At 41.1% G+C, this 10,765-nt stretch overlaps 1 protein-coding gene across 1 annotated transcript in view; it reads right to left on the reverse strand.

The window, feature by feature from the left end:
* Positions 1-10,765, reverse strand: part of nr5a2 (nuclear receptor subfamily 5, group A, member 2) — a 70,281-nt gene that overhangs the window by 42,785 nt on the left and 16,731 nt on the right. The window lies entirely within an intron of this gene.

The following is a 10,765-nucleotide window of genomic DNA, read 5'->3' on the forward strand; positions in this document are numbered from 1 at the left end:
TTTAATCTCTCTCTCTCCCTGCTGATTTGACTGACTATTGCCGACTTGTGAAACAACAACCATGATAGTTTGGGGCCACTGAGGCTAACAGCACAGCCTAGTCACCTGCGTCACCGTCTTAACAAGCAGCATGACCTGCCAATAAAAAAGGCTTTTACCCTGATCGTCCTCAAACAAGACTTAAACACAACCTGCTCTTTCGTCTGCCAAATGCCCAAAGTGCTCGCAAATGTGGCTGTTTTTTCAATCAGGCTGTGTAACTTGCTTGAAAATAAAAATAAAAACTACCAAAGAGGTGGAGGCGATGTTTGCTTTTGGTTTTAAAGTGGAGATGGCAAAATGCAGCGATAAATGGAAGTTACAGTAAAAAACACATCTCGTCGACAGGTTTAACATTACAGTGAAGACACTTCCATGTAACAATATCTTTCCACAGTTCCATGTCTTGTCAGTGTACTCTCCTACCTGTTTTCACATATTTAATGAGAATTTCAGTTAAATGTTGAAACAATGAACAAATTCACGAGTGAGGATGAAGAAGAACAAGGAACAGAAAACGTTGTTAAGGGCAGTTAAGTCTATCATTGCCCGGAGCTCTGTAAACTTGTACTTCATGACAGCCTTTCATCCCTCATCAAAGCAACAAGTAGATGAGCAGACTTTGCGCATGCTAAAACCTCCCAACCCCCGTCGACTCGTTACAGCTGCCGCTCCTCTGGGACGGGCGACTTTAAATCTTTTCTTTTAACAAGTTTCCTGTTCTTCCTTCCGGCCTACTGCAGTCCCCTGGGGTTGTGCCTACGGGACCATTCCAGTATTTGGAAAGGCTATATCTTAAAGCTCAGTCTACAACCATCAGGGGACGTAAGGAGGACATTGGAAAATTGGATTTTTGTCAGATCAGTGGTCGCCTGCAGTCAAACAGCCAAAGCACTGCAGATGATATTGGAAACTGCAGACGTTGGCTGTGCCAGTAAAGAAATACAAAGTAAAAAAAAAAATATTACAACAAAAAGCTTCATTCTAAACATGTCTGCAATTGCTATCTCGTCATGTTGCACACAATTGAATGAGTCCTTTTTCATATACCAGTATCCTTCTGAGACACACATAGTATGCAGACCTGTGGACCTATGGGAGTAGTGCCCTATGCGTTCAGTGACTTGCTAAGGGACGCTTCAACAGGAGGGACACATTCGGAGGTCCAACCTGTAGCCTTCCAGGTAAAGAACAGCCTCTGTTATGTCTGATGTATGCTGTTTTTTGACTGGCTGCACACTCTGTCTTCAGAGAGAACAGAACCCAAAATCGACTTTTACCATTTCGTATTGGTAGTATTGAAAAATAAAAATCAGTTCTACAGTATTTATGAAAAAGTTATCAATAATTGATCAATAATTTATGAATGAAAAGAGGCCTTTGTGAAACCCACCACACTCTCCCTCCCAGCTACCCCCCCTCCCCAAACTTCGGCTCTTTCCCAGTGCTACTGATCAAACAGATATTGTTACCACTAAAATAGCAACTTAAAAAAGCACACAGGCGGCTAAGACATGCCTGCAGCCTGGGATATAGACTGACAGCGGAGGGGGGTGGGGTGGGGTTTGGGGGAGGATGAAGGCTCAAAGAAAGAAAGAAAGTAAGAAAGACGGGAAGAAGGAATGAAAAAAGAAAGAAAGAAAGAAAGAACAAAAGAAAGAATGAAAGAGCGAAAGAAGAAAGACACAAAATGTTTTTTTTTCAACTGAAAAATTGTACAAGAAGAACGGAGTGTGTAACGGAGGGGGGACAATACTGTATGTGTATTGGTACATGTGTTTGTTGGAGTGGTGGGGGGGCGTGTCATCTATCACTGGACAAATGCTGGGCTGTGGGGGGTGTTGGTGGAAGCAGGGGGTGACAGGTGGTACGGCGGGGGGGGGGGGGGGGGGTTGTCGGCCAGAATGGTGCTGCTCTCAAATGAATATATATCTTTGAAAGCCTACGCCCTGCACCAGGCGGGCCCATATATCAAGCCCAAGAGCGTTGGTGGATCCGTCAGGCCCAATAACTTCCACTGTCCCCCTCACACCACCACCCCACTTACCAGTCCCTTTTTCAACCCCCCCCCCCCACCTTCCCCATACCCTCATCTTTTGTCCTTCACCCCCTCTCCTCCTACTCCTCCTCTTGCCCTCGGTCATTGCCACTAGAAGCCCCTTGTTCATCTTCCCATTTATGCCCCCCCCCACACTTTCTGTCCTTCTATGGATGTCCTTCATTATCTCCTTCTCATATTTTCTTTATCATTCTATTTCTCTGTTCTTTTCTATCTCTCTTTATAGCTCATGGTGAACACTTTTTTTCTCCCTCCTTTGCTGAGATTTCTCTCTCTGTCTCAAACTACATCTGCAACTCTGTCTTCTCTTTCTCTCATGGTCACTTTCTCACTCTAAATCATTCACTCTGTTTCTCTTTCTCTCTCTGTCACTCAGCTCTAATGTCCTGACACAGTCTTTGCTCTTTTCTCTCTTTACTCCTTCTTTAACTCATTTAAACTCCCTTTCTTCTTTCTTGTAACCCTCTTTCTCTCCCCATCATTCTCTATACCTTCTTTCTTCCCAACTAAGGTAAAGCAAGCATGCCATGGTGTGTGTGTGTGTGTGTGTGTGTGTGTGTGTGTGTGTGTGTGTGTGTCGCTTATGTGCTGGGGGGTGCAGCACAGACTGCCAAATAATTCAAATGCAATGGACCAGGGACACAGTTACAAATCTCTGCCAACTGCATGCAGCCGCCATCCCCATCACGTTTGCAGTTTGTCAGGATTGGGGTGTCAGGAGGGGAGGTTGTTTCAGGGGGGATCGTTGACCTCTATGACAAGACAGACATTGCCGCCTGAGGCTCTGAATCTATCTATCTACGTATGTGTGTGTGTGTGTGTGGTATATACCACTTCCCAGGATTCACAGAGCACACCTTAATTAGCTCATTCATTTCCACTCAGTTATGGGGTGTAAAGAAAAAAATAAATGTTGCAATCATCGGCCAAAGCAGGGCAGGAGCATTCTCCCCCATATCTCCAACACACGCGCACACACACACACACACACACACACACACACACACACACACACACACACACACACACACACACACACACACACACACACACACACACAAAGCCACAAACACTTTTTTCCATGACCTATCCAGGAGCAGTTTAATTTTCAGGGTGCAACCAAGTGTGTGTGTGTGTGTGTGTGTGTGTGTGTGTGTGTGTGTGTGTGTGTGTGTGTGTGTGTGTGTGTTTGTGTTTGCGTTTGCGTGCGTGCGTGCGTGCATGCATGCGTTTGTGTGTGTGTGTGTGTGTGTGTGTGTATGTGGATGACTCTATGTACTAAGACTAGAAAAAGACCCTCCAGTCTCAACTGGGCGGGTGGGTGGTGTAAGTATTATTTCACCAAAGTAAATTCATGTAATATTTATGGATGTAGATAGAGGGGAGGTGAGGATGGGGTAAAATTATGCAGCAGGGCAGAGTGGGGCGCATCAGAGGACCTTACATTATTCACTCAGGTAAATCTATAAGTGGAGAATATTCAGTGAGTTGTGAACATCGCCCCCCGTCTTGCCCCCACCCTAGAGATCTGTCATACTGCGTGATTGACTGACATGCAGCCGCTTAGAGTCAGTTAAAGTGGTGGAGAAGAGTCGCTGTTGTAAATAATTCTCCTGCTTGAAATGGTAATTTTATTTCAGGTTTTACGTATTTCTAGGAATGTTGTGAGTTTTTAAAACCTTTTTAAATTTGAGTTGAATAAGAAATATTGACAAGTGCTTGTCTGAAAATAACTGACTGCGAGAGGTGGTGCACAAAAAAGACATTTCTTTTAAAATCTTGATATTTTGAATATTTCTATTTAAAGGTATTTGTCTGTGGCTCATGATGTTTTGATGGTTGTTATGAAAAATAACGCAATAAACAATACATTTTCTTTAATTGAAAAATGAAAAAAGAAAATATATATTAAAATGCATTTTTGTTGGGAGATTTATTTGATATTTTATTCAAATAAGAAATCAACAGTGCTATTTTGCTGAATATTTAGACACTTTAAATTATGTTTAAAAAACAAGCCAATGCCAAGACACTGTAGACCTATCAAATGATTATGATTATGATTTTGCATGTCTGCCTTTTTTCATAGGAAAAAGTCAACAGCTGAAATAAAATGAGAACTAGTGATGACATGCATCAAAGGTCTGATGCGAATCATAGATGTTGCAATTACAGCGTCAGCATCTTAAATCTGGAGGCCACCATGATGTCCTGAGCCCTACCAAATTAAGGATGGTGTGAGCACAATTTGGGAAATGTTCTATCTATGTAAACAAGTGAATGTGTGGTCATAAAAGTCAGTATTTTCTATTGTGATAAAATATCATTTAGGCTTTGATTAAGTTTAGTGTAAACACCAGTGAAATATTACCTTTCTGGCTCCTTGTTTTACATGCATTACCTCATCTCTTTCCTGCCCTTTTGCCCTTCCTGTTGACTTTGCTTTCATCTTTGGCCTTTTTGTATCCTTGTCTCCTCTCCTTCATCACATCACCTTTTATATTTTCTACCTTACCTCTTCTTCTTTGTCATTCCCTCTCCTTTCCTTCCCTCTCCACATTCCTCCTCTACTCATCCCCTTTCTCATCTCCCCTCTTTGTTTCACCTCTGTTCGCCTGTCCTTTCCTCTCCCCGGCCATCTGTTTATCCAATATGGCTGTCCCATCTCAGCTGGGAGCTTTCCCAGGGAACAAGACTTCTAATACAGTTCCTCCTCAACTTAATGACCCTCGGTTCTGCTTTTGCCATTCCCGCTCCATGCAGAGAGACAAAACAGAAAAAAAACGAAAGAGACAGAGAAGCACAAAAACCTGTCTGGATCCCCCCAAAAAACTGTCCCTGGATGACTAAAATAAACAGTGAAGCCACATTTCAAAACGTCACAGGTATTTTCCTCCCCGTTCCACTTTTATCAGATGGACGGACTAAATATATGTATAATGTTACACAGCATTTGATTTAAGACAGAATCTGAACAACAGGTCATCTCTTGTTACTGTGAAGTAACAATTTAGGAATGAGAAGGAGGGTGAAGCATTGCCTTCACAACTGCTTCAACCCTTTTTGAAATGTTGTGATACATGTCTCAAACTGTGCAGATTTGTTGAGGCCCTTTGCTTGTGAGGCTACACTTTGACATTTATTTAACTATTCTATTATAGTGTCCCTACCCAAGAGCCTTATCTTGCAAACACTGTTCCTGTTTTGAGTTGCAATTATTTCCAGACTGTTTAACATTTTTTGTTGCATCTGCGATGCACCTGCAATTTGCTTTCTCTAGAGTTTTGTCAGTTGGTTTATACAGCTTACAACTCAACACAGTGTTGTCAGGCCTGATTTGTTTACAGTAGTTGACACACACAGCTAACAGCTATTTGGCACTCCTCCCACCACATTTTAACAACACTTATTTCTGTGAATAAGTGAGAATGCACATACCACAGTGGATAATTTTTGACACGTAACCACCAGCGTTAGTGTCAGCTCCTCAGAATGGAGGAAGAAAAGTTTCTAACTAAGTGCACCATTTTGCACTGACTGCAGTTTTTCATAAGACATGTTCTTTTTGGGAAAGGATTGAGGCTGGAAATATAAAGATGCATCAAGAAACAAAAACTAACTGACTCATGTCTGATTGAATCCATCAAGATCATAAACATTTTCTTTAGCAAATCACTACCTAAAGTGATAGTACATGTGACAAAAGCATAATGTTAAAGGGGTACTGAAAGAAAAAAAATATTGTTTTTGATAAAATACCTCCTGGAAATGATGGGTTAGTGAATAGTACTGATACAGATGGCAGTAGGCCATGATTATTTGTTATAAAATCTTGATTCACAATTCAATTTTCAAATAACTTTAATTTTATAAGCCGACTGCATCACAAACGGCTGTGGCTCACTGGTAGAGCGATCACCTGCCAATTGGAAGGTCGGTGGTTAGATCCCTGGCCATGTCAAAGTGTCCTTGGGCAAAACACTTAACCCCAGGTTCCCTTGATGCTGCACCAATGGAGTGTAAATCTGATGAGCAGGTGGCACCTTGTATGGCAGCCACAATGTATGAATGTGTGTGAATGGTTACTGTGTAACTCTGTAAAAGCGCTTTGAGTAGTCGTTAAGAAAAGCGCTCTATAAGAACTGTGAGTTTTAAACATAGACTGTATTCAATAGATTTTAAAGCCCTCCCAAGTGCTGCAATGCTCTCCCTTCTCTTCATTGAAGCCTCTATGTCTACAGGCTTGTGGTGATGCACAATGTGCTACAGATGCCAAAACAATCTACAGATCTATGTTTGACACTGCCAATTTGTTTTGTTTTGTCGTGATCAAAAAATCATGGCAGAGAATCGTGATATCAATTCTAAGCCAAAAGTTGTTATTCATATTTTTCCCTGAATCATGCAGACCTAGATGACAGTGTAACATGTCTGAAGGTGTATTTTCTCTTTACTATAGCATGGCTTGGCACGGCATTGGATTACCTAAAAGTCTTTTCTGGCGTGGTCATTTCCGTTATTTCATCAACCTCTGTTTGTTGTGTGTTGACAAGGAACAAAAAAGTGCTCGCTGTCCCAACACCAGACACGCATCCTTTTAATTAAAGGGTGTAGAGAGGAAGGGGGGTGAGGTGGTGTGGTCAAAAGGAATGGGGTTAGGAAGGTAAGATATAAACATGTGAATCATCAATAGTCCCAATTGCCCTGCTAACTTCTCCCTTTCATTGTGTTTGAGGTGGGAGTCAGGCCAGCCATCCCAAAGCTAGAACAATGGATGAGAGGGTAGCAGTGGACCAGCTACAGTATGAGTCACCTCACACACGCACATACGTACACACACACAAACTGTAAATACACATGCAAACATCTCATATACCGCACAAACAGGAACATTAGAAGAAGTGTATTTAAGAAGACAGTGTTTACAGTTTCACAAAGAAAACATGAAGTCAACCTTTTTTAATTCCAAAGATTAAAGTGACTAACTAATTGTTGTACTTTTAAAAGGTGGAAAATTTATTTAGCTGGTTTTCTTACAAGGGCAGTTTAATTTCTTGGTTAATATGGAATTTTTTGTCAAATATGTGTTCTGTTTCCAATCAGATGTTTTTACTAAGCTGTATTTTTTAATTTTTTAATTTTCTAATTTTTAAATCAATAAAACCCTCTAAACACAGAATTCTTTTGGCTGCATACAATCTGCTTTACTGAAGCTAATTACACCAGAGAAACTGCTATCTGTGAAGTTTAATAACTCCTAAAAGAACAATTCATGCAAGAGATCTAGACCAACCATTATCAGTAGCTGCCTTTTAAAGCATTTTGAATGGATTCGTCCTTTAACACAAGAGTTGCCTGGTTGCCGGTTGGCACCAGAGCGGGTGGAGGGGTTCATGGCAGGACAGGAGAGGATGGGGAGGGGAGGGAGGACAGAGTACCAGCCCTGTGCTAGGAAATGTCACTGAGGGACAAACACATGTGTTTCCCCTCTCAGAACACAATCAAATACTCTTATATACTGACACACTGGATTAAGCACAAGATAACGTACTTTTATATGCAGTGTACAAATTATGAAACATGCCCAAATACCCCAATAACTGCTGATAAATAAGTAACTGTACACGATCAATTAAAATGAAGTTGAACCCTTACATACAATAATCCTACAAAACATTTCCTGCAACACATACTCATCAAATCAGAGCAGAAACAAGTGCAAACCATCTGCAAAATGTAAATTATTGAAAAATGTTGTTTAGAATTATTGCAAAGACATCAGTATATTTTTGAATAAAAACAAACACTTTTGCATTCTTTTTTTGGGAAAATACATAACCAGTACAAAGTGGCCTAGACTCATTAAACAACAATAATCTTTCAAAAAGTCAATACGTACATTAACAATGACTTATGTAAATCTGTATCTGTAACAGCAGTAATATGTTGGAAAACACATACCAGTGCTAAATAAATTTGAATAAATGAATAAGCTTATGTGCAAACCTTGACACAACACACACAACACAAACTTACCAATGTATACACACACACACACACACACACACACACACACACACACACACACACACACACACACACATACACACACACACACCTGACTTCAGCTTGCTCAAAATTTTAATAAAATAACCACAAGTCATCTCAACCCTGCCAAAACCTTCCCTCATCACGCCATGTGGTCTCTGATTTCAAAACCATTGCACCAGACCTGACTTTCTTTAATTGTTGATGTGTTAAACCAATCAAAACTGGGGTAGGTTGGCAGTATATGCCCGCCCTAACTTCTCGGATCCAAGGTGTTAGAAATAAATGTCCCTCACGTCATGCCTCGTTCCCAGAAACAGGGAGAGAAAGAGAGAGACAGCATGCCGCATTGGAAAAAAAGGGAGAGCTCTTTAAAAGGTACTCCTAATGGCTAAATATTTATGAGTCCCGTGACCGAGGCCAACTTATGGAAACTAAATCTTTAAACACTTTTTTTGGCAGACGCCTCACACACACCCTCCCAGCTTGGCTCTATTACCAGAGAAATTCTTTTGTTCTTACGGTGCTAATAATAGTGAGAGGGCCGTGCATTATGTTAGAGCAGTGTCTGTGTCTTAATGTGGGTATGTGTGAGTGTGTGTATGTGTGTTAGATGAAAGTGTATTTATAGCTTCCTACAGCGCCATACTACCCCGTGACAAACTTTTAATTCTACTCTGCTTCCTGTCTCTCTGGCCCCAGGCTCGAATAATAGTAAGATCTATATTACCGTAACATGAAATGACGAAGGTCAGGTGGATTCAAAAGCATATCTTTCATTTAAATAGCAATCAGAAGGTGAGGTAAAACAATGAACACACTGTTTGTAGTAGTTAGTTTTATTCGTACTACGGAAATTAATCCCCCAATGTTTGTCAAGCTTGAGCAGTACACACACACACACACACACACACACACACACACACACACACACACACACACACACACACACTTAATTTGATTAATAAATGAATTTGGATCAGCTCACGGTTTGCTTATTCTCCTCATCACTAACACTAAGCCGTGGTCAGCAGTCTTCCCATTAGTTAGTAATGAGAAACAAGCAAGGAAAGAGGATTGTGGGTTGTGTGGGAAAAACTGTCAGAGACACAGCTAGCACATTATTTTCAATCCCACTTGTGCTTTAGGTGGCTCTTTTAAAAAACACTGCAAGGGGGTTCAGTTCAATTATCTTCTTCACTTAAGTGAAATAACCCCTCCCCTCCCCTAAACCAATGAGGCCCGTGCAAGTGGAGCAGGAGAGGATTGTTGGGGCATTGAGCTCAGATCATTTCCTACCTTTGTAACAGGCATCTAGTTCAATTAGCCTACTATTAAGCTCAAGTAATATGGATAGCCATTAGGCAAACATAATGACATTTAATTTAGCAGCAAATCAGGGAGTGACAAACACAAATGGGTGAGATAATTGAATTGGGATGAGAGTGTGAGAAATAGAGAAGCTTTGCAGTGGAGCAAAAATGATCGTTCAAAGTTAATGGGCAAACCACACACAATTATTAGCTGTGGCCACACCTCAAAACGACCCTTTGTGTATGTGTGTGTGTGTGTGTGTGTGTGTGTGTGTGTTTGTGCGTGTGTGTGTGTGTACGAGTGAAGTACTGTGCAACCTAGTTGAATGCAAATACAGATCTCGAAAATGTCAATAGCGGGGACACGGTGCACGCTAAATGTCAACATGTGTTTTTCAAGGACTCTTGTCTGTGTTGTAATTGGCTCTGTTTTAATATTACATTTATTTCATTTGTTATTTTCCCCTTTTGAAAACAAAATAATATCAAATATTTGGGGGGAATTTTGCAACAGGCCCGGGCCCATGAATATGCAGCCGTGCCTTTGGCAATCCGGTGTGAAACGAATCAGACAAAGGAGTCAGACAACGGGAAGAAAAACAGGTGAGGCACAGACTAATCATACGCCTTTGGTTTCCCTCCGAACAGTAACCTTTATTCAAAGCAAATAAAGCTGCGAGCGCACAAACGCACACCAGAAACTCTCCCTTGTGCTCTGTGATCAGTGGGAATTAGCTAATTTTTAGAGTGAGGTGTTGGTGGATGGTTACTATTGGTCAGTTGGGATTGACAGTGCTAAAGATTCGGAGGACACAGTTTTTGCCAGGCTAAAATGTTGTTTTAATAGACTCCGCATAGGACACATACCTATTGAAAATGCTTTGAAAGTGTGTCCATCACTAATAATTAAAGGTTTGCAAAAAGGTTAAAAAAAATCATATTAAACTTAAATTATAGGAAAAGGCAATAGACAAATTGTTGCCATTGTGAGATTATCCCATGTGTGACACGGTCAGCTCTATGAATTTGAATTCTGAAAATGTGATAATGGCCAATATCTCTTCTCATCACACAATGTGTGCCAACTTAGATCTGAGGAATATTTCAAGGGGAGAAGGGTGGTTGCAGTTCACATAAAACCCTCAGCCTAGGACCCTGTTAGCATGAAAAGTGCCTGAAGCTCATAGTCAAAGTTTTCGCAACCCATAGCCAAAACGTGTCACACAGGATAAATGTGTCTGGCTGCTGAATTTTGATCAGTCAATGGGACAGACAGTAGTGGCAGCTATGAGCAGACTGCCCCCCC

Source organism: Etheostoma spectabile, chromosome 9 (genome assembly GCF_008692095.1).
Source record: "Etheostoma spectabile isolate EspeVRDwgs_2016 chromosome 9, UIUC_Espe_1.0, whole genome shotgun sequence".
Taxonomy (NCBI): Eukaryota; Metazoa; Chordata; class Actinopteri; order Perciformes; family Percidae; genus Etheostoma; species Etheostoma spectabile.